The sequence below is a fragment of the Ranitomeya variabilis genome, chromosome 5 (assembly GCF_051348905.1).
Source record: "Ranitomeya variabilis isolate aRanVar5 chromosome 5, aRanVar5.hap1, whole genome shotgun sequence".
Lineage (NCBI taxonomy): Eukaryota > Metazoa > Chordata > Amphibia > Anura > Dendrobatidae > Ranitomeya > Ranitomeya variabilis.
In genome coordinates this window covers 330,607,408-330,634,705 of record NC_135236.1, presented here as the reverse complement: position 1 = coordinate 330,634,705, position 27,298 = coordinate 330,607,408, and the positions used below count along the sequence as shown (strand labels likewise).

The 27,298-nt window shown below is 44.8% G+C and overlaps 1 protein-coding gene across 18 annotated transcripts in view; it reads right to left on the bottom strand.

Moving 5' to 3' along the window:
* The window catches only part of MAGI2 (membrane associated guanylate kinase, WW and PDZ domain containing 2), a 1,417,815-nt gene that overhangs the window by 366,304 nt on the left and 1,024,213 nt on the right, over positions 1-27,298 (bottom strand). The gene's annotated exons all lie outside the window — the stretch shown is intronic.

Genomic DNA, 27,298 nt, shown 5'->3' with positions numbered 1-27,298 from the left:
CTCCATTTGACATGTTAGAGGAGAAAAACATTACTTGCCATGAATAATGTTATTCTTTACTGCATGTTTTCATAGCAAGGAGGCAATTATCTCTAACTCTGGCCGTAAATGCTTACTAACCCCCAATACTTACTTTGGGATGGCATTTATTTTGCAATATTATGGTCTATAATACAATCTTTTTTTAAAATAAACAGTCCTTTAACTATAATCATGAAAAGTTAAATTTTAAGGGATATTTGAAAAAAATGTTGGTATAGTTTCTCAAATGAACAATATCTAAAGATATTAGTTGCCAGATACATAGCACACAGATACGTGGAGTATATGATAATGAAGCTGTAAGATACGGAAAATGATATCTACTTGATATCATTTTCCTATCTGATGGAATTATCTGTCAGAAACAGTTTGGCCCAGAATACTTGCTCCAAACTCAGCCTCCACCCTTGAATTCCCCCAGGCCATAATGGAGTGGAATACACCTCAGTCAATGGGACCTCATTATCCAGTGAAGGCACATCCTTGGAGAGAGCAACCCAATGTTTTTCTTTAATTAACCCAAGCAACTAGTCCTTTGAAGCTCTCCTGGGGGGGCTGAAAGATCATAGACCCTGTGTCCCCAGCAATTATCACAGGGTGTGAATTCATGCTCAGGAACAGCCAAACTGTATTCCTTTGTCTGACTCAAGCACATGAAACATCGTGGCACCACAGGTCACAGCAAGGCTCTGAGGTATTGAATCTGGAATATGACCTATAATAACAGAATGCAATATCTCTGAGCCTAGCTGAGCACATAGTCAGAATCGGCATTCCTTTCTCAACATGCACATACCATGCAGCCACCTCCAGAACCTTGTGTTATGGAGATATAATGCATAGCTACTAGGAATTAAATACAGTAGCCATATTTGATCTCTATGCACAGATAAAATCCAGCAGAATCCAGTGGCGCCATTGCCATCTTATTTGGACCTTCAGGCGGAAAGTTATGGGCCATCCATGGTTCTGCCTGGAAAATCATACTCTCAGAAATGGGAGGGAGGTGGCCCAGCCCAAGGGTGGGCACAGCGTGCAGGAGGGAGCAGCCTAGGAGATATTAGGCAGCTCATTTTGGACTGAGTTCTTCTACTGGCAGGAGGCTCGTTACCTGACGTGGCCAAGGGAACCACGTAATGAAGATTTGGACCTGTGACCCATCAGCAACTCCCTGTGGTCACATGCTACATAACATGGGAATTGCAACCTATCTATATCCTACTCTTGACTGTATACCTGTATATTGTTCTGCATATATATATGCCATTGCCTGTATTTTCCTAGTGCACCTTTTTGGTGATTAAATATAAAAATAATCTTGGACTGCTCTTTTATCTCGATTCAAGAATCCCCACGTCCACAATCTCGGTTGGTTATATTATACGCTACCCCAGGGTTGTTTTCTGACCCAATATAAGCCTGTTGTCGGACAGGGCTTGTATATCGAATGAGGAACTGGTGGCAGAATACCATACTGGGTTAATGAGGAACTCTAACAGTGATGGACGGGAGGTTTATATATATATATATATACCCAGCCAGGACTGGTGATATATATCCCCCCTCACTGGGAATGCCTTAACTCATACCTATAAGGGAAGCCTTTCCGGCGAGTATTTGCCTTTGGTGCAGTTCCATGACTGATCAGGTTTGAGTGATAGTGGAGCGCCCCATGGGGCCGTGGGATACTCGGTACAGGGTCTGGCGGCACCTAAAGGGGTGGTCACGGAGGCGGTGACCCAGTCCGTGGCCCTGGGTGTCCAATTAAAGGAAATGAAGTGTAGTGGCAAATAAAGTCTATGGAGAAATGTTTGTGACCCCACCTGTGGTACTCAGCCAGGGATGGACGACGCTGCTTAAAGGAGACCACTGGGGTTGATGATATTGCAGCAGAGTTGGTACAGCTCCCCACAGGAAGAGCTTAATCCCCAGGGCAGCCCAAAGAGGGGTTGTTGTAAAGTTCTGTTTGTGGGGGTGGGGGTGCTGGGCAGGCATCGCAGGAAATAACTGGAAGGACACAGCAAGATAAGGTATTTGCAGTTTACTCACAGTTCAGAAAATATGATGCCCCAGCTGGGGTGCTGTGTCCTTCAGATGAGTAGTCCAACAAACTCTCCAGCAACTCAGGGCTCCTGTCCAGAACCCCCTTTTATAAGCCTTTCCTGGCCATCTCTCTACACTGGTTTCCACTCTTCCTGGCCAGCGTCTCACCCACAATCTCCTAAGCCAGCAACCACAAACCTGGTCGGGCGACGTCCTCTGAGCCCCCTGGGTTCTCTCCGGTTGCCTTTTTAGCCTGTTATGGATGGATGTGGCTGTGGCTCTTACAGACGCCACAGCCTCCGGGTTTCTAGTTAAGTCCTTAAGTTCTTCCACTAGATCAGGGGCTGGTTCCCCTTTCTGCGACCTGGTCCCTCCACCTGACATTGGTCAGCCTGGATGCAGACCCCACGGGTGGCTTCTGCACTTCCTGTGCCCCTAAGACCCTTTCTTCTCCTTCCTGGGAGCTTCCTTTCTATTTCTTTCCTGCCACTCACAGGAGCTGCAGACTTCCACGTCTGCTCAGCTCTGGCTCTCCTCACAGATCCTTTAACTCCTTCCTCCTGTCTCACCTGACAACTCCTCATTCTCCACCCACACCTTCTACCTAATCCCTCCCTGGCCTGGGGAGGTCTGGTGTTGGGTGCTAGTGTTAGGGTTCTGTGCAGTGTCCCCTCCTTACCAGAGAGTTGGGGTACCACACCTCTGGATGAGATGCAGTACCTCTGTGGCGACTGGACCTGTAGGGGTGCCACAGTAGAGCCAGAGAGCCGATCCCTGCTGAGGCGACTGAGCTCGACACAACCCTTCCCCTGTGTGATCCATCACACAGTTCTTTAACTATAATCATGAAAAGCTAAATTTTAAGGAATATTTGAAAAAAATGTTGCTATAGTTTCTCAAATTAACAATATCTAAAGATTTTAGTTGCTAGATACGTAGCGCTGAGATATGTAGAGTATAGGATAATGAAGCTTAAGTAACAACCACTTTACTGAACTAAACTCATTATCTATGGCCAGAATTGTGCTTCATTCAAATAACACATGCTTTATGGGAATCCAATAGAGAAGTCACAGGCGTGGATTCACTCTCAGACGCTTTGTGAAATTGCTTAATAATTTCAAATTATTTCTTATCAAACTATTCAGTGAAGTGTAATGGCAGTAAGTGAAATGCACTCTAAAGGACAGGGGAAGTCAGCCAATAGATTCTAGGCTGCACAAAGCAAGAGAAGTATAAGAGCAGTGCTTTAACCCCTTCATGACCCAGCCTATTTTGACCTTGATGACCTGGCCGTTTTTTGCAATTCTTACCAGTGTCCCTTTATGAGGTAATAACTCAGGAACACTTCAACGGATCCTAGCGGTTCTGAGAATGTTTTTTCGTGACATATTGGGCTTCATGTTAGTGGTAAATTTAGGTCGATAAACGCAAATATTATTTGTGAAAAAAATGGAAATTTGGCTAAAATTTTTAAAATTTTGCAATTTTCAATTTTTTAATTTTTATTCTGTTAAACGAGAGAGTTATGTGACACAAAATAGTTAACAAATAACATTACCCACATGTCTACTTTAGATCAGCACAATTTTGGAAGCAAATTTTTTTTTTTGCTAGGAAGTTATAAGGGTTAAAATTTAACCAGCGATTTCTCATTTTTACAACGAAATTTACAAAACCATTTTTTTTAGGGAACACCTCACATTTGAAGTCAGTTTGAGGGGTCTATATGGCTGAAAATACCCAAAAGTGACAACATTCTAAAAACTGCACCCCTCAAGGTGCACAAAACCACATTCAAGAAGTTAATTAACCCTTCAGGTGTTTCACAGCAGCAGAAGCAACATGGAAGGAAAAAATGAACATTTAACTTTTTAGTCACAAAAATGATCTTTTAGCAACATTTTTTATTTTCCCAAGGGTAAAAAGAGAAACTGGACCCCAAAAGTTATTGTACAATTTGTCCTGAGTACACTGATACCCCATATGTGGGGGGGACCACTGTTTGGGCGCACAACAGGGCTCGGAAGGGAAGGAGCGCCATTTGACTATTTCAATGAAAAATTGTTTCCAATCTTTAGCGTACACCATGTCGCGTTTGGAGAGCACCTGTGTGCCTAAACATTGGAGCTCCCCCACAAGTGACCCCATTTTGGAAACTAGACCCCCCAAGGAACTTATCTAGATGCATAGTGAGCACTTTGAACCCCCAGGTGCTTCACAAATTGATCCATAACAATGAAAAAGTACTTTTTTTCACAAAAAATTTTTTTAGCCTCAATTTTTTTATTTTCACATGGGCAACAGGATAAAATGGATCCTAAAATTTATTTGGTAATTTCTCCTGAGCACACCGATACCTCACATGTGGGGGTAAACCACTGTTTGGGCACACGGCAGGGCTCGGAAGGGAAGGAGCGCCATTTGACTTTTTGAATGAAAAATTAGCTCCAATCGTTAGCGGACACCATGTCGCGTGTGGAGAGCCCCTGTGTGCCTAAACATTGGAGCTCCCCGACATGTGACCCCATTTTGGAAACTAGACCTCCCATGGAACTAATCTAGATGTGCGGTGAGCACTTTGAACCCCCAAGTGCTTCACAGAAGTTTATAACGCAGAGCCGTGAAAATAAAAATCATTTTTCTTTCCTCAAAAATTATTTTTTAGCCCGCAATTTTTCATTTTCACAAGAGTAACAGGAGAAATTGGACCTGAAAAGTTGTTGTCCACATTGTCCTGAGTACGCTGATACCCCATATGTGGGGGGGAACCACTGTTTGGGCACACGTCGGGGCTCGGAAGGGAAGTAGTGACGTTTTGGAATGCAGACTTTGATGGAATGGTCTGCGGGCATCATGTTACGTTTGCAGAGCCCCTGATGTGCCTAAGCAGAAACCCCCCACAAGTGACCCCATTTTGGAAACTAGACCCCCCAAGGAACTTATCTAGATATGTGGTGAGCACTTTGAACCTGCAAGTGCTTCACAGAAGTTTACAACGCAGAGCCGTGAAAATAAAAAAATCATTTTTCTTTCCTCAAAAATGATGTTTTAGCAAGCAATTTTTTATTTTCACAAGGGTAACAGGAGAAATTGGACCCCAATAGTTGTTGCCCAGTTTGTCCTGAGTACACTGATACCCCATATGTGGGGGTAAATCACTGTTTGGGCATACGTCGGGGCTTGGAAGGGAATTAGTGACTTTTGAAATGCAGACTTTGATGGAATGGTCTGCGGGCATCATGTTACGTTTGCAGAGCCCCTGATATACCTAAAAAGTAGAAACCCCCCACAAGTGACCCCATTTTGGAAACTAGACCCCCCAAGGAACTTATCTAGATATGTGGTGAGCACTTTGAACCCCCAAGTGCTTCACAGAAGTTTACAATGCAGAGCCGTGAAAATACAAAATCATTTTTCTTTCCTTAAAAATGATGTTTTAGCAATTTTTTATTTTCACAAGTGTAACAGGGGAAATTGTACCCCAATAGTTGTTGCCCAGTTTGTCCTGAGTACACTGATACCCCATATGTGGGGGTAAACCACTGTTTGGGCACAAGTCGGGGCTCAGAAGGGAAGTAGTGACGTTTTGAAATGCAGACTTTGATGGAGTGGTCTGCGGGTGTCACGTTGCATTTGCAGAGCCCCTGATGTGCCTAAACAGTAGAAACCCCCCACAAGTGACCCCATTTTGGAAACTAGACCCCCCAAGGAACTTATATAGATGTGTGGTGAGCACTTTCAACGCCCAAGTGCTTCACAGAAGTTTATAACGCAGAGCCGTGAAAATAAAAAATAATTTTTAATTCCTCTAAAATTATGTTTTAGCAAGCAATTTTTTATTTTCGCAAGGGTAACAGGAGAAATTGGACTACAATAATTCTTGCCCAGTTTGTCCTGAGTATGCTGGTACCCCATATGTGGGGGTAAACCACTGTTTGGGCACAAGTCGGGGCTCGGAAGGGAGGGAGCACCATTTGACTTTTTGAACGCAAGATTGGCTGGAATCAATGGTGGCGCCATGTTGCGTTTGGAGACCCCAGATGTACCACACCTCTGGATGAGATGCAGTACCTCTGTGGCGACTGGACCTGTAGGGGTGCCACAGTAGAGCCAGAGAGCCGATCCCTGCTGAGGCGACTGAGCTCGACACAACCCTTCCCCTGTGTGATCCATCACACAGTTCTTTAACTATAATCATGAAAAGCTAAATTTTAAGGAATATTTGAAAAAAATGTTGCTATAGTTTCTCAAATTAACAATATCTAAAGATTTTAGTTGCTAGATACGTAGCGCTGAGATATGTAGAGTATAGGATAATGAAGCTCAAGTAACAACCACTTTACTGAACTAAACTCATTATCTATGGCCAGAATTGTGCTTCATTCAAATAACACATGCTTTATGGGAATCCAATAGAGAAGTCACAGGCGTGGATTCACTCTCAGACGCTTTGTGAAATTGCTTAATAATTTCAAATTATTTCTTATCAAACTATTCAGTGAAGTGTAATGGCAGTAAGTGAAATGCACTCTAAAGGACAGGGGAAGTCAGCCAATAGATTCTAGGCTGCACAAAGCAAGAGAAGTATAAGAGCAGTGCTTTAACCCCTTCATGACCCAGCCTATTTTGACCTTGATGACCTGGCCGTTTTTTGCAATTCTTACCAGTGTCCCTTTATGAGGTAATAACTCAGGAACACTTCAACGGATCCTAGCGGTTCTGAGAATGTTTTTTCGTGACATATTGGGCTTCATGTTAGTGGTAAATTTAGGTCGATAAACGCAAATATTATTTGTGAAAAAAATGGAAATTTGGCTAAAATTTTTAAAATTTTGCAATTTTCAATTTTTTAATTTTTATTCTGTTAAACGAGAGAGTTATGTGACACAAAATAGTTAACAAATAACATTACCCACATGTCTACTTTAGATCAGCACAATTTTGGAAGCAAATTTTTTTTTTTGCTAGGAAGTTATAAGGGTTAAAATTTAACCAGCGATTTCTCATTTTTACAACGAAATTTACAAAACCATTTTTTTTAGGGAACACCTCACATTTGAAGTCAGTTTGAGGGGTCTATATGGCTGAAAATACCCAAAAGTGACAACATTCTAAAAACTGCACCCCTCAAGGTGCACAAAACCACATTCAAGAAGTTAATTAACCCTTCAGGTGTTTCACAGCAGCAGAAGCAACATGGAAGGAAAAAATGAACATTTAACTTTTTAGTCACAAAAATGATCTTTTAGCAACATTTTTTATTTTCCCAAGGGTAAAAAGAGAAACTGGACCCCAAAAGTTATTGTACAATTTGTCCTGAGTACACTGATACCCCATATGTGGGGGGGGACCACTGTTTGGGCGCACAACAGGGCTCGGAAGGGAAGGAGCGCCATTTGACTATTTCAATGAAAAATTGTTTCCAATCTTTAGCGTACACCATGTCGCGTTTGGAGAGCACCTGTGTGCCTAAACATTGGAGCTCCCCCACAAGTGACCCCATTTTGGAAACTAGACCCCCCAAGGAACTTATCTAGATGCATAGTGAGCACTTTGAACCCCCAGGTGCTTCACAAATTGATCCATAACAATGAAAAAGTACTTTTTTTCACAAAAAATTTTTTTAGCCTCAATTTTTTTATTTTCACATGGGCAACAGGATAAAATGGATCCTAAAATTTATTTGGTAATTTCTCCTGAGCACACCGATACCTCACATGTGGGGGTAAACCACTGTTTGGGCACACGGCAGGGCTCGGAAGGGAAGGAGCGCCATTTGACTTTTTGAATGAAAAATTAGCTCCAATCGTTAGCGGACACCATGTCGCGTGTGGAGAGCCCCTGTGTGCCTAAACATTGGAGCTCCCCGACATGTGACCCCATTTTGGAAACTAGACCTCCCATGGAACTAATCTAGATGTGCGGTGAGCACTTTGAACCCCCAAGTGCTTCACAGAAGTTTATAACGCAGAGCCGTGAAAATAAAAAATCATTTTTCTTTCCTCAAAAATTATTTTTTAGCCCGCAATTTTTCATTTTCACAAGAGTAACAGGAGAAATTGGACCTGAAAAGTTGTTGTCCACATTGTCCTGAGTACGCTGATACCCCATATGTGGGGGGGAACCACTGTTTGGGCACACGTCGGGGCTCGGAAGGGAAGTAGTGACGTTTTGGAATGCAGACTTTGATGGAATGGTCTGCTGGCATCATGTTACGTTTGCAGAGCCCCTGATGTGCCTAAGCAGAAACCCCCCACAAGTGACCCCATTTTGGAAACTAGACCCCCCAAGGAACTTATCTAGATATGTGGTGAGCACTTTGAACCTGCAAGTGCTTCACAGAAGTTTACAACGCAGAGCCGTGAAAATAAAAAAATCATTTTTCTTTCCTCAAAAATGATGTTTTAGCAAGCAATTTTTTATTTTCACAAGGGTAACAGGAGAAATTGGACCCCAATAGTTGTTGCCCAGTTTGTCCTGAGTACACTGATACCCCATATGTGGGGGTAAATCACTGTTTGGGCATACGTCGGGGTTTGGAAGGGAATTAGTGACTTTTGAAATGCAGACTTTGATGGAATGGTCTGCGGGCATCATGTTACGTTTGCAGAGCCCCTGATATACCTAAAAAGTAGAAACCCCCCACAAGTGACCCCATTTTGGAAACTAGACCCCCCAAGGAACTTATCTAGATATGTGGTGAGCACTTTGAACCCCCAAGTGCTTCACAGAAGTTTACAATGCAGAGCCGTGAAAATACAAAATCATTTTTCTTTCCTTAAAAATGATGTTTTAGCAATTTTTTATTTTCACAAGTGTAACAGGGGAAATTGTACCCCAATAGTTGTTGCCCAGTTTGTCCTGAGTACACTGATACCCCATATGTGGGGGTAAACCACTGTTTGGGCACAAGTCGGGGCTCGGAAGGGAAGTAGTGACGTTTTGAAATGCAGACTTTGATGGAGTGGTCTGCGGGTGTCACGTTGCATTTGCAGAGCCCCTGATGTGCCTAAACAGTAGAAACCCCCCACAAGTGACCCCATTTTGGAAACTAGACCCCCCAAGGAACTTATATAGATGTGTGGTGAGCACTTTCAACGCCCAAGTGCTTCACAGAAGTTTATAACGCAGAGCCGTGAAAATAAAAAATAATTTTTAATTCCTCTAAAATTATGTTTTAGCAAGCAATTTTTTATTTTCGCAAGGGTAACAGGAGAAATTGGACTACAATAATTCTTGCCCAGTTTGTCCTGAGTATGCTGGTACCCCATATGTGGGGGTAAACCACTGTTTGGGCACAAGTCGGGGCTCGGAAGGGAGGGAGCACCATTTGACTTTTTGAACGCAAGATTGGCTGGAATCAATGGTGGCGCCATGTTGCGTTTGGAGACCCCAGATGTGCCTAAACAGTGGAAACCCCTCAATTCTAACTCCAACACTAACCCCAACACACCCCAAACCCTAATCCCAACTCTAGATATAACCCTAACCCCAACACACCCCTAACCACAACCCTCACCCCAACACACCCCTAACCCTAATCCCAACCCTAACCCTAATCCCAACCCTAACTCCAACACACCCTTAACCCTAACCATAACCCTAACCACAAGCCTAATCTTAACCCTATTTCCAACCCTAGCCCTAATTCCAACCCTAACCCTAAGGCTATGTGCCCACATTGCGGATTCGTGTGAGATTTTTCCGCACCATTTTTGAAAAATCTGCAGGTAAAAGGCACTGCGTTTTATCTGCGGATCTACCGCGGATTTCCATTGTTTTTTTGTGCGGATTTCACCTGCGGATTCCTATTGAGGAAAAGGTGTAAAACTGAATCCGCACAAAGAATTGACATGCCGTGGAAAATACAGCACAGCGTTTCCGCGCGGTATTTTCCGCACCATGGGCACAGCAGATTTGGTTTTCCATAGGTTTACATGGTACTGTAAACCTGATGGAAACGGCTACGAATCCGCAGCGGCCAATCGGCTGCGGATCCGCAGTAAAATCCGCACCATGTGTGCACATAGCCTAATCTAACCCTAACTCTAGTTCTAACCCTAATTCTAACCCTAGCCCTAACCCTAGCCCTAACCCTAACCTAACCCTAACCCTAGTGGGGGAAGAAAAAAAAATATTTTCTTTATTTTATTATTCATTTACTATTTTTTTTATTTTGATCACTGTGATAGGTTTTATCACAGTGATCAAAATGTACCTGGAAGGAATCTGCCGGCCGGCAGATTCGGCTGGCGCACTGCGCATGCACCCGCCATTTTGGAAGATGTCGGTGCCCATGAAGAAGACAGACGGACACCGAGAGGCTCGGTAGGTATGAGGGGGGGAGATCGGAGCACAGGGGGGAGATTGGAGCACGGGGGGATCAGAGCACGGGGGGTGAATCGAAGCACGGGGAGAGCGGACAGGAGGACGGGGGAGCAGACAGGAGGATGGAGGGGAGCGGACCACAGTACGGGGCAGAAATGAGGACTGGGGAGCAGATCGGCGGCGGTGGGGGGGACAGACCAAGGTTTCCAGCCATGGCCGATGATATTGCAGCATCGGCCATGGCTGGATTCTAATATTTCACCATTTTCATAGGTGAAATATTACAAATCGCTCTGATTGGCAGTTTCACTTTCAACAGCCAATCAGAGCAATTGTAGCCACGGGGGGGTGAAGCCACCCCCCTGGGCTGAAGTACCACTCCCCCTGTCCCTGCAGATCGGGTGAAATTGGAGTTAACCCTTTCACCCGATCTGCAGGGACGCGATCCCTCCATGACGCCACATAGGCGACACAGGTCGGATTGGCACCGACTTTCATGATGCCTACGTGGCGTCACAGGTCGGGAAGGGGTTAATGACAATGAAGCCAAATAAAGGCACAGGGTTGGGCTGTGTATTCAGTGGCCATCTTGCAACCACACATCTGACTTCCGGTCAGTCGGCAGTTAACGGAGAGCGTTGTTTTGGCCTTGTTCTGGCCTTCATAGTCTTACTGTCATGCGGGTACTGGGTAGACTACAGCTGATTACCCGGGCCCCTGTGATATCCCTCAGACTAGGGAAAACCCTGTCTGTCCCTCTCCCAGAATTTACACTGATGGTGTGCTTGTCTGGGCCGCGAGGCCTGACCCTGACTCCTGTTTCAGCTGTTTCAGTCCTAAGCTGAAACCTCCACCCGCCACCCAGTGATTAGACCACACAACAACCCCTACAGAAAGCACAGACAGGGAAAACTAAAAATGCACCACGCCACAGACACACAAGAAAACACTATAATGTGCTCAGGGCAAAACAAATACAAATATAGGAAGGAGAAATATGACAAAGGATAATACACCACCAGATACGATATTTCTTCTCCTAGACCACCACTCCAGACCGAGATCACCAGGCACAAGACACAAGCTATAATCGGCGACGCCCAAAGTCCAGAATGACTATTTAAAGGCCACGGGCGTGACCCAGCCTCCAACCCGATTACCAGCTAGATTAACCCCGGACAACCTGGATAAAGTCTAGCCAGCACCACTGAGCGTATAGTGGACGAATGTGGAATTACCGCTGTCTGTTGGACGCCCTAGTGTGAATAGCGTCTGACATGACAGTACCCCGTCTTCTACGAGGGCCCCCAGGGCCCCCACGACTTATAGGACCCGGCTTGTCCGGATGGCGGCGGTGAAACATACTGACCAGCCGGTCCACATGTATGTCCGAAGCTGGAACCCAAGACTTCTCCTCCGACCCAAACCCAGCCAGTGTACCAGGTACTGTAATGTGCGGCGCACTATATGAGAGTCAACCACCTTGGAGACTTCAAACTCCAAATTGCCATCCACCAAGACTGGAGGTGACATCGGCGCCGCGTCCACGGAACCCACCACCTTCTTTAAAAGAGATCTGTGAAACACGTTGTGTATTTTATATACCGTAGGAAGCTCCAATCGGTAGGCTACCGAGTTAATGATGGCGGCGACCCTAAATGGACCAATAAACCTTGGACCCAATTTCAGGGATGGTACTTTGAGTTTTATGTTTTTTTGTGGACAACCACACCCAATCACCCACACTCAGGTCCGGACCTGGCACACGTCTACTGTCAGCCACTCGTTTGTACCTTGCACCCACGCTCAGCAAGCGCTGTTTCACTCTCCTCCAAACGGCTGACAGATGTGCTCCTAACTGGTCCTCCTCCGGAACGCCAGCAGAGCCATCCTGATGCAGAGTACAAAATTGAGGATGGTACCCATAAACACAAAAGAACTCCCCAGATGATTCCTGGCGGTGATTATTAATGGCAAACTCAGCCAAAGGAAGGAACGTCGACCACTCCTCCTTGTTGTCAGAAACAAAGCAGCCTAAGTACTGCTCCAAATTCTGGTTCATACGCTCGGTCTGACCATTTGACTGAGGATGAAACGCCGAAGAATGCGACAACTTGATCCCCAGCCGTGAGCAAAATGCTTTCCAAAACTTTGCCACAAACTAAGTACCCCTATCCGACACTATGTCAGACGGGACCCCGTGAAGTCTGACCACCTCCTGCACAAAAACCTGAGCCAGAGTCTTCACGTTAGGCAACGAAGGCAAGGACACAAAGTGCGACATCTTTGAGAACCGATCAACAACCACCAAGATGACCGTGTTCCCAGCTGAGGAGGGCAGGTCTGTATTAAAATCCATGGAGATCTCCGTCCATGGCCTACTGGGAACCCCCAGAGGATGTAATGAGCCAGCAGGACGGGAGCGAGGCGTCTTAGCCCTAGCACACGTGGTACATGCTGATACATACGAGACTACGTCCTGTCGGATTTTGGGCCACCAAAACCGATGCAACATCAACTCCAAGGTACCCCTAACCCCTGGATGACCAGCCAGAACAGCATCATGATACTCACCCAACACCTTTAGGCAAAGATGGAGCGGTACAAATGATTTGTTAATGGGAAGCTCTGGTGGTACTTTCTCCTGAGCCTCGGCAATCTCAGCCTCAACCTCTGTCGTGAGAGCCGAGACCACTACACCCTTTTGGAGGATGGGTACCGGATCTTCCCGAGGTTCTCCCCCCGGAAAACACCTAGATAAAGCATCTGCCTTAGGGTTCTTAAACCCCGGTCGGTACGTAACAAAAAAGTTGAATCGTGCGAAAAACAATGCCCAGCGAGCCTGCCTGGGGGACAGATGCTTGGCTGACTCTAAATAAAGCAGATTTTTATGGTCGGTGATAACTGTAACCTGGTGGACCGACCCCTCCAAGAAGTGTCGCCATTCCTCAAAAGCCAACTTGATAGCCAACAACTCCCTGTTGCCGATATCGTAGTTACGTTCGCCGGGCGACAGCTTCTTGGAAAAGTAGGCGCATGGACGCAACTCGCCCAAGGATGAGCCTTGTGACAGCACCGCCCCCACTCCAACCTCAGACACATCAACTTCCACGGTAAACGGTCTTGATACGTCCGGTTGCACCAGAATAGGGGCCGAAGCAAAACTGTTCTTCAGAAATTCGAATGCGCGCACTGCAGCCTCAGGCCAGGCGGAGAAATTGGTACCCTTTTTCGTCATGTCAGTAAGCGGTTTAGCAATGGTAGAAAAATCTTTGATAAATTTTCTATAATAATTAGAAAATCCAAGGAACCAAGGAACCGCTGGAGTGCTTTTAGGTTATCAGGCCGTTCCCAATGCAGCACCGCTTGCACCTTAGCGGCGTCCATTTTAAACCCTGAAGCAGACACAATATAACCCAAGAAAGGCAACTCCTGAACCGAAAAAACACATTTCTCCAGTTTTGCATAGAGCTTTTTCTCTCTGAGTAGCTGTAACACCTGCCTCACATGCTCTAAATGAGTATCACGGTCGCATGAATAAATGAGAATGTCATCTAGGTACACAATAACGAATTTCCTCAACCCAAATGGCCTCACCAAATTTTTAAAATGACCCTCAGGAGTATTAAAAGCCGTCTTCCACTCATCACCTTGACGGACTCTTATGAGGATGTACGCCCCCCTGAGGTCAAGCTTGGAAAACCACTTAGCACCAGCCACCTGGTTGAACAAATCAGGTATCAGTGGCATAGGGTATGGATCACGAACCGTAATCTGGTTTAACTCCCTGAAATCCAGACATGGGCGTAGTCCGCCATCTTTCTTCTTAACGAAGAAGAACCCCGCTGCCACCGGCGAGGACGAAGGCCTGATGTGCCCTTTGCTCAAACTCTCAGCAATGTAGTCTTTTAAAGCTTGCCTCTCAGGACCAGAGATGTTAAACATCCTAGCTTTCGGCAATTTGGCCCTTGGTAGTACAGTCATAGGGTCGATGTGGTGGCAATTCTGAGCAACCCTTCTCAGAGAATACATCTGCAAAGTCCAGCAGTGACTCGGGAATGCTAGGAGTCACAGCGGACACACATGTGGCCAGGCAATTCTCCTGGCAGAATCCGCTCCACTGAATTATGTCCTGAGTTTTCCAGTCAATCACCAGGTTGTGCATAGACAACCATGGAAAACCCAGAACCATTTGTGCAGGAAGATTACTGAGCACCCTACATGTAACTTGCTCAGAATGTAGGACCCCAATGTGGAGTTTAACCTCAGCCACAAACTCAGTAATCTCCCCCTGTGGGAGTGGAGTAGCATTGATGGTGACCACCCAAATAGGATGAGGCAGTTTTTCGACCGTGAACCTGGCCGTGCGCGCAAACTCCTCATCAATGAGATTAGTGGCCGACCCACTATCCACAAAAACAGTGATTGGCAGCTCTCTACCAGCGACCATAACTCTGGCAGGAAGCATACATTGAGAGACCACCATGGAGGATATGCATAAGCTCAGATTGGCCTCCTCCACACCCTCTGAGCTTAGTAGTTTTCCGCCATTGCGCTTTTCTTAGAAAACAGAGGACAAGCATTAACATAATGCCCTTTTTTACCACAGCAAAAACAGGCTCCCTGCTTCCTAAGTGAGGGGGCTCGATGATGTGACACCCCTGCGATTTGCATAGGCTCTGTGGGCTCACCTGCAGCAACCTCACGTGCACCTACGCCCTTCCCCATAAGCGGCGTCTCTTGCACCCCCTGAAGCAAACGACGATCAATGCGGACAACAAGACTCATGGCAGACTCTAGAGAAGCAGGAGTCTCATACATCAGGAGGGCTTGTTTAACCCTTCCCGAAACCCCATGTACAAACTGACTCAGCAGCGCCGCGTCATTCCATTGTGTGTCCACCACCCAGCGGCGAAATTCAGAACAGTAATGCTCCGCCATTCGCTCCCCCTTGCGGAGAGCGCATATTTTAGATTCTGCTAGAGCCAATCTGTCAGGATCATCATATATGAGCCCAAGAGCAGAAAAAAAACTCCACTGAGTTAAATGCAGCTGAATCAGGTGGTAATGAAAATGCCCATGCTTGGGGGTCTCCGTTCAGTAATGACAATACCAGGCCCACACGCTGAGCCTCATTACCTGAAGAAACCGGTCGCATACGAAAATATAATTTGCAAGCTTCACGAAAAACAACAAATTTACTGCGTTCCCCAGCAAACCTCTCAGGTAAAGGAATCTTTGGCTCTGCAACTCTCCCTGCAGTTTCATCTTGCACATTAGATACTACAAGACCCTGTTGCTGAACTTCCCCCTTCAACTCAGTGACCTGTAAGGACAGCGCCTCCAACTGGCGGGTTATGGAAGTCATGGGATCCATGGCATGCAAAATTTATTTAGGCCGATTATAATATCATGCGGGTACTGGGTAGACTACAGCTGATTACCCGGGCCCCTGCGATATCCCTCAGACTAGGGAAAACCCTGTCTGTCCCTCTCCCAGAATTTACACTGATGGTGTGCTTGTCTGGGCCGCCAGGCCTGACCCTGACTCCTGTTTCAGTCCTAAGCTGAAACCTCCACACGAATGTGGAATTACCGCTGTCTGTCGGACGCCCTAGTGTGAATAGCGTCCGACATGACACTTACATTGAGTCGTGACTTTCAGGTCACCCAGCAAACAGTGGAGATCCAGCAAGTCTCAAACTGCTGGAGACAAACAGGAACGGAGCTAATAAAAGATGAAGACAGCGGTGGTTAAGTATAAGACTAGGGACAGATCAGTATAAGACTAGATCAGTAACACAACTCTTGTAGCAGGAAAGCTATAGTACTACCTACTGACTCGCCCAAAGGAACTAAAAGAATGCTAGATTTTTTTTGTACAAAATCTATGGAAACTGACTAATGGAGCAAGTAACAATGTGAACTTGTCATAAAGCCCCTCTTGTTATTGCTTCTGGACTCAGTAGTTTGATTATTGAGTGGTCACTACCTGTCTGTATTCTGAATGCAGTTCAGGCACTAAAGGATGTGTGACTACAGGATGCATTAACTTCAATAAAGCAAAAATAGGCCACTGTCTTTTGATTGCTCCCACAACCCATTTTTTTACATGACCTGCCTCTGAATTGACTTTTCATTGGCTTCTTTCCAATCACAAAGTTGGAGTCCTTATGAAAAATACTTGACAATGAAACAAATCACTTTAAAAGGGAATCTGTTAATAGGTTTGTGTCACCTTATCTGAGAGCAGTATAATGTAGAGATAAAGACCCGGATTCCAAAGCTGTATCACTTACTGTGTTGCTTAGTTTAGTTTTGATAAAATCATGGTTGCGATCATCATTAGAGGTCTAGTAAACCTGATGCCAGGTAGTCTGCCATATTCATGAGCCTTGTATAACCCCACCCCCACCTCTGATTGGCTGCTTTCTGTGAACACTGTACATGGGCAGAAATCTGCCAATCAGTGGTGTGGGAGGAGTTATATAGATTTCAGCATCTAGAGAACTGCTAGATTTATAGCAGATAAAAGTTTTTAAGTTTATTTAAAAAAGTATCCTGCTCTCGGATTGGGTAGCAAAAACCTGGTGACAGATTCCCTGTAATGTGTTCTATTGTATGGCACAAGCCTATCCCATTTCTAATTTATTTCTATTTAGTTCTAGAACATTAAACTTAAAATTGATATTCTGGTTGTTATACCTAGTTGCATTGATTAGTTCTCCAGTTTTCTTTGTTATTTAAAATACGGATGACATAAAACAAATAATAATCATGTACAAGGACCAAATATACAGATCTCCAGCTATGTTAATTGCCCTATATTTAAGTCACTGTAAGCAGAGAACACCTCACATTTGCCTTAGGAAAGAGTAGTTTTCTTTTTAATGAGTGCACTCAAATTAAGTCATAACATAAGTATGTAAAATAGCAGCACTTTCCTCTGATCACAGGAATATGCACATGTGCAGGAGGTAAATTTTGCTCTATTTGATTTGTTATGCCATCTGCCAAAGTTCTTTATCCTAATACAAGTCTGGAGTGACAGCACTAGGAAGAAAATGTGCTGAAAAACTGGCATCTGTTCATTACTCAATGTATAAATGACATTTTTGTTTGCATCCATGTGGGGATTTTGAAAATTTACTGCACAATTTATATTTTAATTTACTAGTGATAAAAGGGAGATTTTGGTTGTTAGAAGGCTCATATTTAAGCATTTTTGTTCTAAATAAGTCTCAGTTTCTTCCTGCTTCATGCCATAAGCTCTGCTAGAACAGCTCAATTAAAAATCGCCATATGTATGCCCTGTTGTGGACACCAAGGAACTCTGTTGCTCATTATCTTCTCAATATTTATATATCGGTAAGCACTCAACATCTGCGTCAACTAGTCTAGCTACACAAATGTCCTTTATTAACAGTATTGTTCTGATACACTCAGGATGTAAACTGTTTATCCAATTATTATTACCTCTGTAAAGTTTTGGTAAAAGTAATTATGTGCTGTAATATTACTCATATAACAGAAAGATCAAGAAATGTAAATTGAGTTGGTTTACAATCAAATTAGAAAGGTTTTATTAATTAACCAAAATATGTCTAATGAAGACATCGGTAAAAGCCATTTGGTAAAACACTAATACTATAGATGTGAATTTCCAGATCACCATAGTCAGTAATATTGGTAGCAGGAGCTCCAGAGAACCGACCAGACAGATTGTGTAGTTAAGAACTAGAGGGGAGTCAATTTAAGTGGAATTGAATTCTCCTTATATTTGCAAAAATGATCTTTATTCTGGAAAAGATGTTTTGTCAATCTGCTCCTACAAATGCAGCAAAATAGAGGCCAGTTGAGGACGCCAATTTTCTGAACTGTAGAAGGTCAGACTAACAGTATGAAAAAAGAAAAATAAATAATACTTCACTACTCGCCTATCCCATTTTCCATTCCTCCGTGCCTTAACGCATCCTCTTTAACCTCTTCACTCTAGGCCAGAAGTTCTGCACCATGCCATAGAGTTGTACGTTGTACATCACGACTTTACAATGCATGTCACCGAAGTGATGATACAGTGTGCATAAATGTCAGAATACGGAGGAAGGAGAAGAAAGGAGTGGAGAGTGGGGAAGATAGGACAGGTGAGGAGTAAGACGGGTATTTAGTTTTCTTTTTTTTTACATCCTATGTTTATTATGCTCCATGGTCTGAGGAGAGTCCAGAAAATAAAGAAGATTTAATTCACATTGAATAATGTCGCTGTGAATTGAATTTCTCTGTAAAAACTACAGGATTTGCTTAATTTAAATCTCAGCAGATCTAATCATATCTATTTACAGCTAGTGAGAAAGTTCAACATTCTCAACATTTTTCACCTAGCCCCTGGATGCTCCAAGGCACTGACATCGTAAAGGGAGCATAGTACTCAGCTATCATTTTCACTTTATGGAAAATTAATTGAGCAGCAAGACATGTATGCAACCGGTCACTCCATTCAACTTCTGCTGACCCCAGTCTTGTGACCCGAGAACCATGTCAGGCCAAGAGACACAATTCCCTTGTTCTGATAATGGGTGGAGGACTAAACAGTTGAATGCACACCAATCTAAGGGTATCGTTACACAAAACGATTTACCAACGATCACGACCAGCGATACGACCTGGCCGTGATCGTTGGTAAGTCGTTGTGTGGTCGCTGGAGAGCTGTCACACAGACAGCTCTCCAGCGACCAACAATGCCGAAGTCCCCGGGTAACCAGGGTAAACATCGGGTTACTAAGAGCAGGGCCGCACTTAGTAACCCGATGTTTACCCTGGTTACCATCGTAAATGTAAAAAAAAAAACAGTACATACTCACATTCAGGTGTCCGTCAGGTCCCTTGCAGTCTGCTTCCCGCACTGACTGAGTGCCGGCCGTAAAGTGAAAGCAAAGCACAGCGGTGACGTCACCGCTGTGCTCTGCTTTTACTTTCCGGCCGCCAGTCAGTCAGTGCGGGAAGCAGACGGCTAGGGACCTGACGGACACCGGAATGTGAGTATGTACGTGTTTTTTTTTTTACATTTACAATGGTAACCAGGGTAAACATCGGGTTACTAAGCGCGGCCCTGCGCTTAGTAACCTGATGTTTACCCTGGTTACAAGCGAACGCATCGCTGGATCGGTGTCACACACACCGATCCAGCGATGACAGCAGGAGATCCTGTGACTAAATAAAGTTCCAAACGATCTGCTACGACGTACGATTCTCAGCGGGGTCCCTGATCGCTGCTGCGTGTCAGACACAGCGATATCGTATGGATATCGCTGGAACGTCACAGATCATACCGTCGTATCGACAAAAGTGCCACTGTGGGACCCTAACAATTATCACCTATCAAGCAACTAGATCATATTTGAACACTGAAGTTTGCTGGCAATAAAGTTACAATGGCCACATATCAGAGATTCTAGGCTGCAGTTTCTTCTTCTTAGCTGGCTTGTGGTCAGGGGTGTTAAAATTGTGATTGCAGAGGATGTGACCATAACTGGGCCCATGGAGGAAGCGTGTTTTCAGTCTCCATTGCTATTTTCAGCTGAATGTTGTATGAAACACCGTGATTGGTAAGGCTAACACACAATACACATGTTCCGCTATGTCCTGGATGAGTGAGGCAATGCAGCACACAGGAAGCTTACCGAGATGGGGCGCAACCGCTGATGTGCAGGACCTGTGGCACATGACTGCAGGGGGTGGAAACAGGGGCGGAGCAAGCCACAGTGCTCCCGGAGAAGACAGCGGAGGATGGTGGGCACCGACAGATCAAGAGAAGGTCAGAAGAGCCGAGGTCAAAACCAAGAGGTCAGCGAGGTACAGAAGCAAGGTACAAAAGAGAAATCAAATACAGGCCAGGTGTCAGAACCCGGACAGGGCAGCAAAAGTACCAGGGTGACAGGCAGAAGGAGAAGTTAGAATGGAGCAGAAGTCAGAAACCAGAGGCTGAAAAGTCTTAACTCCTGAGGTCCCAGCCAAAACTTCCAAACAAACCATGACAAATGTATTCAGGAATAGAGAGCTACTGGATCCCTGCATGGCACTAGCTATCTACAGTGGGTATGGAAAGTATTCAGACCCCTTTAAATTTTTCACTATTTGTTTCATTGCAGCCATTTGGTAAATTCAAAAAAGTTCATTTTTTTCTCATTAATGTACACTCTGCACCCCATCTAAAAAAACAGATATTTCAGTTTTTCTTTTTTAATAAATTTGCAAAAATTTCTACATTTCTGTTTTTATTTTTCAGTCAAGATGGGGTGCAGAGTGTACAATAATGAGAAAAAAAATAAACTTTTTTGAATTTCCTAAATGGCTGTAATGAAACAGAGTGAAAAATTTAGAGGGGTCTGAATACTTTCCACACCCACTATATATAAGTCACCGGCCTATCAGACACAGACAACTGACGTCGGGGTGCTGGTCATCAGTGTATGATGATTCTTTCATGCATTGCTGTGATGCCATGCGCTAGCTATGGAGGAGCAAGATGATTAGGGATGGGCGGACACCTGGATGTTCGTGTCTGGCGGGTTTGGCCGAACACTTACAAAAAGTTTGGGTTCAATTACCACAACAGTACCCGGATATGAACCTGAACACGGACCCCATTCGCTTGAATGGGGGGCCTAAAAATCCAGTGTTTGCCACACAGTATTGTGCAGGACAGCGTGGCAAATATCGCTTCTGATCGGTGTTAAAATAATGACTGCTGGTCAGACAGCCATGGTTCCCACACTATCAAAAGACAGCATGAGCAAGCAGCTGTATAAAGTTTACCTCCGGTCACTGCTGCCACTAATAACAGTGAGATAATCAGCAGCTGATGGGAGTATTCATCAGCCAGCATCTGTGCTGTAAATTAATAAAACGAAAAAAAATGGCGGGTGTTTCCCTACATTTTTGATAACCAGCCAGGCAAAACTGACAGCTGGGGGCTGATATTCTCAGGCTGGTAAGGGGCCATGGATATTGCCCCCAGTCTTAAAATAGCACCCACAGCCACCCAGAAGCCCTGCAACCCTCAGCTGTCAACTTCAGCAAGGCTAGTTATCAAGAATAGAGCGGCATCCGCACCTTTTTTTTATAATTATTTAAATACATTTTTTTTAACCCCTTCATGACCCAGCCTATTTTGGCCTTAATGACCTTGCCGTTTTTTGCAATTCTGACCAGTGTCCCTTTATGAGGTAATAACTCAGGAACGCTTCAACGGATCCTAGCGATTCTGAGATTGTTTTTTCGTGACATATTGGGCTTCATGTTAGTGGTAAATTTAGGTCGATAATTTCTGAGTTTATTTGTGAAAAAAACGGAAATTTGGCAAAAATTTTGAAAATTTAGCAATTTTCACATTTTGAATTTTTATTCTGTTAAACCAGAGAGTTATGTGACACAAAATAGTTAATAAATAACATTTCCCACATGTCTACTTTACATCAGCACAATTTTGGAAACAATTTTTTTTTTTGCTAGGAAGTTATAAGGGTTAAAATTTGACCAGTGATTTCTCATTTTTACAACAAAATTTACAAAACCATTTTTTTTAGGGACCACCTCACATTTGAAGTCAGTTTGAGGGTTCTATATGGCTGAAAATACGCAAAAGTGACACCATTCTAAAAACTGCACCCCTCAAGGTGCTCAAAACCACATTCAAGAAGTTTATTAACCCTTCGGGTGTTTCACAGCAGCAGAAGCAACATGGAAGTAAAAAATGAACATTTAACTTTTTAGTCACAAAAATGATTTTTAGCGAAATTTTTTTTATTTTCCCAAGGGTAAAAGGAGAAACTGGACCACGAACGTGGTTGTCCAATTTATCCTGAGTACGCTGATACCTCATATGTGGGGGTAAACCACTGTTTGGGCGCACGGCAGGGCTCGGAAGGGAAGGAGCGCCATTTGACTTTTTCAATGAAAAATTGGCTCCAATCTTTAGCGGACACCATGTTGCGTTTGGAGAGCCCCCGTGTGCCTAAACATTGGAGCTCCCCCACAAGTGACCCCATTTTGGAAACTAGACCCCCCAAGGAACTTATCTAGAAGCATGGTGAGCACTTTAAACCCCCAGGTGCTTCACAAATTGATCCGTAAAAATGAAACAGTACTTTTTTTTTACAAAAAAATTATTTTAGCCTCAATTTTTTCATTTTCACATGGGCAACAGGATAAAATGGATCCTAAAATTTGTTGGACAATTTCTCCTGAGTACACCGATACCTCACATGTGGGGGTAAACCACTGTTTGGGCACATGGTAAGGCTCGGAAGGGAAGGAGCGCCATTTGACTTTTTGAATGAAAAATTATCTCCATCGCTAGCAGACACCATGTCACGTTTGGAGAGCCCGTGTGCCTAAACATTGGAGCGCTCCCACAAGTGACCCCATTTTGGAAACTAGACCCCCCAATGAACTTATCTAGAAGCATAGTGAGCACTTTAAACTCTCAGGTGCTTCACAAATTGATCCGTAAAAATGAAAAAGTACTTTTTTTTCACACAAAATTTCTTTTAGCCTCAATTTTTTCATTTTCACATGGGCAACAGGATAAAATGGATCCTAAAATTTGTTGGGCAATTTCTGCTGAGTACGTTTATACCTCATATGTGGGGGTAAACCACTGTTTGGGTGCACGGCAAGGCTCGGAAGGGGAGGCGTGCCATTTGACTTTTTGAATAGAAAATTAGCTCCAATCGTTAGCGGACACCATGTCGCGTTTGGAGAGCCCCTGTGTGCCTAAACATTGGAGCTCCCCTACAAGTGACCCCATTTTGGAAACTAAACCCCCCAAGGAACTTATCTAGATGCATAGTGAGCACTTATAACCCCCAGGTGCTTCACAGAAGTTCATAACGCAGAGCCGTGAAAATAAAAAATAATTTTTCTTTCCTCAAAAATGATTTTTAGCCCAGAATTTTTTATTTTCCCAAGGGTAATAGGAGAAATTGGACCCCAAATGTTGTTGTCCAGTTTGTCCTGAGTACAATGATACCCCATATGTGGGGGTAAACCACTGTTTGGACGCACGGCAGGGCTCGGAAGGGAAGGCACGCCATTTGGCTTTTTGAATGGAAAATTAGCTCCAATCATTAGCGGACACCATGTCACGTTTGGAGAGCCCCTGTGTGCCTAAACATTGGAGCTCCCGCACAAGTGACCCCATTTTGGAAACTAGACCTCCCAAGGAACTAATCTAGATGTGTGGTGAGCACTTTGATCCCCTAAGTGCTTCGCAGAAGTTTATAACGCAGAGCCGTGAAAATAAAAAATAATTTTTCTTTTCTCAAAAATGATTTTTTAGCCCACAATTTTTTATTTTCCCTAGCGTAACAGGAGAAATTGGACCCCAAAAGTTGTTGTCCAGTTTCTCGTGAGTACGCTGATACCCCATATGTGGGGGTAAACCACTGTTTTGGCACACGTCGGGGTTCGGAAGGGAAGTAGTGATGTTTTGAAATGCAGACTTTGATGGAATGCTCTGCGGGCGTCAGGTTGCGTTTGCAGAGCCCCGATGTGCCTAAACAGTAGGAACTCCCCACAAATGACTCCATTTTGGAAACTAGACCCCCAAGGGAACTTATCTAGATGTGTGGTGAGCACTTTGAACCCCCAAGTGCTTCACAGAAGTTTATAACGCAGAGCCGTGAAAATAATAAATGTGTTTCCTTTCCTCAAAAATATTTTTTAGCCCAGAATTTTTTATTTTTGCAAGGGTAACAGGAGAAATTGGGCCCCAATGTTTGTTGCCCAGTTTGTTGTGAGTACAGTGATACCCCATATGTGGGGGTAAACCACTGTTTGGGCGCACGTCAGGGCTCGGAAGGGAAGTAGTGACATTTGAAATGCAGACTTTGATGGAATGGTCTGCGGGCGTCAAGTTGCATTTGCAGAGCCCCTGATGTGCCTAAACAGTAGAAACACCCCACAAGTGACCCCATTTTGGAAACTAGACCCCCCAAGGAACTTATCTATATGTGTGATGAGCACGTTCAACCCCCAAGTGCTTCACAGAAGTTTACAACGCAGAGCCGTGAAAATAAAAAATCATTTTTCTTTCCTCAAAAAAGATGTTTTAGCAAGCAATTTTTTATTTTCACAAGGGTAACAGGAGAAATTGGGCCCCAATGTTTGTTGCCCAGTTTGTTGTGAGTACAGTGATACCCCATATGTGGGGGTAAACCACTGTTTGGGCGCACGTCAGGGCTTGGAAGGGAAGTAGTGACATTTGAAATGCAGACTTTGATGGAATGGCCTGCGGGCGTCAAGTTGCATTTGCAGAGCCCCTGATGTGCCTAAACAGTAGAAACACCCCACAAGTGACCCCATTTTGGAAACTAGACCCCCGAAGGAACTTATCTAGATGTGTGGTGAGCACTTTCAACCCCCAAGTGCTTCACAGAAGTTTATAACGCAGAGCCGTGAAAATAAAAAATAATTGTTCTTTCCTCAAAAATTATGTCTTAGCAAGTAATTTTTTATTTTTGCAAGGGTAACAGGAGAAATTGGACCCCAACAGTTGTTGCCCAGTTTGTCCTGAGTACGCTGGTACCCCAAATGTGGGGGTAAACCACTGTTTGGGCGCACGTCGGGGCTTGGAAGGGAGGGAGCACCATTTGACTTTTTGAATGTAAGATTGGCTGGAATCAATGGTGGCGCCATGTTGCGTTTGGAGACCCCTGATGTGCCTAAACAGTGGAAACCCCTCAATTCTAACTTCAACACTAACCCCAACACACCCCTAATCCTAATCCCAACTGTAGCCATAACCCTAATCCCAACCCTAACCCTAACACACCCCTAACCACAACCCTAACCCCAACACACCCGTAACCCTAATTCCAACCCTAACCCTAATCCTAACCCTAATCCCAACCCTAACCCTAATCCCAACCCTAACCACAACTGTAACCCCAACACACCCCTAACCCTATCCGTAACCCTACCCACAAGCCTAATCTTAACCCTTTTTCAAACCCTAGCCCTAATTCCAACCCTAACTCTAATTCCAACCCTAACCCTAAGGCTATGTGCCCACGTTGCGGATACGTGTGAGATCTTTCCGCACGACTTTTGAAAAATCTGCAGGTAAAAGGCACTGCGTTTTACCTGCGGATTTACAGCAGATTTCCAGTGTTTTTTTGTGCGGATTTCACCTGCGGATTCCTATTGAGGAACAGGTGTAAAACGCTGCGGAATCCGCACAAAGAATTGACATGCTGCGGAAAATACAACGCAGCGTTTCTGCACGGAATTTTCCGCACCATGGGCACAGCGGATTTGGTTTTCCATAGGTGTACACGGTACTGTAAACCTGATGGAAAACTGCTACGAATTCGCAGCGGCCAATCCGCTGCGGATCCGCGGCCAATCCGCTGCGGATCCGCGGCCAATCCGCTGCGGATCTGCGGCCAATCCGCTGCGGATCCGTGGCCAATCCGCTGCGGATCGGCAGCCAAATCCGCACATGCCATAACCCTAACCCTACCTGTAACCCTAACCCTACCCCTAACCCTAACCTTACCCGTAACCCTAACCCTAGTTCTAACCCTAACCCTAGTTCTAACCATAACCCTAGTGGAAAAAGAAAAAAAAATATTTTCTTTATTTTATTATTGTCCCTACCTATGGGGGTGATAAGGGGGGGGGTTATTTATTATTTTTTTTATTTTGATCGCTGTGATAGAACCTACCACAGCGATCAAAATGTACTTGTAAGGAATCTGCCGGCTGGCAGATTCGGCGGGCGCACTGAGCATGCGCCCGCCATTTTGGAAGATGGCGGCGCCCAGCGAGGAGACGTACGGACACCGGGAGGATCGGTAAGTATGAAGGGGTGGGGGGGGGGTGGATCGGAGCACAGGGGGGGTAATCGGACCACAGGGGGGGTGAATCCAAACAAGGAGGGAGCGGACAGGAGGACGGGGGAGCCGGCAGGCGGACGGAGGGGACCGGACCCCATAACGGAGGACTGGGGGGGCGATCGGTGGGTGTGGGGGGGTCACTTCAGTATTTCCAGCCATGGCCGATGATATTGCAGCATCGGCCATGGCTGGATTGTAATATTTCACCAGTTTTTTAGGTGAAATATTACAAATCGCTCTGATTGGCAGTTTCACTTTCAACAGCTAATCAGAGCGATCGTAGCCACGGGGGGGTGAAGCCACCCCCCTGGGCTGAAGCACCACTCCCCCTGTCTCTGCAGATCGGGTGAGATTGGAGTTAACCCTTTCACCCGATCTGCAGCGACGCGATCATTCCATGACGCCACATAGGCGTCATGGGTCGGATTGGCACGGGTTTTCATGACGCCTACGTGGCGTCATGGGTCGGGAAGGGGTTAAAGATGGCATGGGGTCCCCCTCATTTTTGACAACCAGCCAAGCTAAAGGAGACAGCTGGGGGCTGATATTCTCAGGCTGGTTAGGGGCCATGGATATTGCCCCCAGCCTTAAAATAGCACCCGCAGCCACCCAGAAAAGGTGCAAGTGAGGTTCATATTTGTTGTATTGTCCGGTGACATCAAACTATCTATAAGACATCTATCCATTACTAATCCTATAGCTGTATTGTAAATAAAGACAGCCAGAATAAAGTCTTTTATTTGAAATAAAACAAAACACACTTTCCCATTTTTATTTAAAAATAACAAACACAGTTATACTAGCCTAACGCCTAATTCCACTGAATCCCTTGTCTCCTGTAATAAAACAAAAATAACAACAATATCCCTCACCTGTCCGTTGTTCTGTCCAATGCTGTCCAACATTTTCACAGATATTTTCTACTGGCTAACCGCTTTCACACCATTTTGTGACATTTAAATTGCTAATAATCAGCAGAAAAT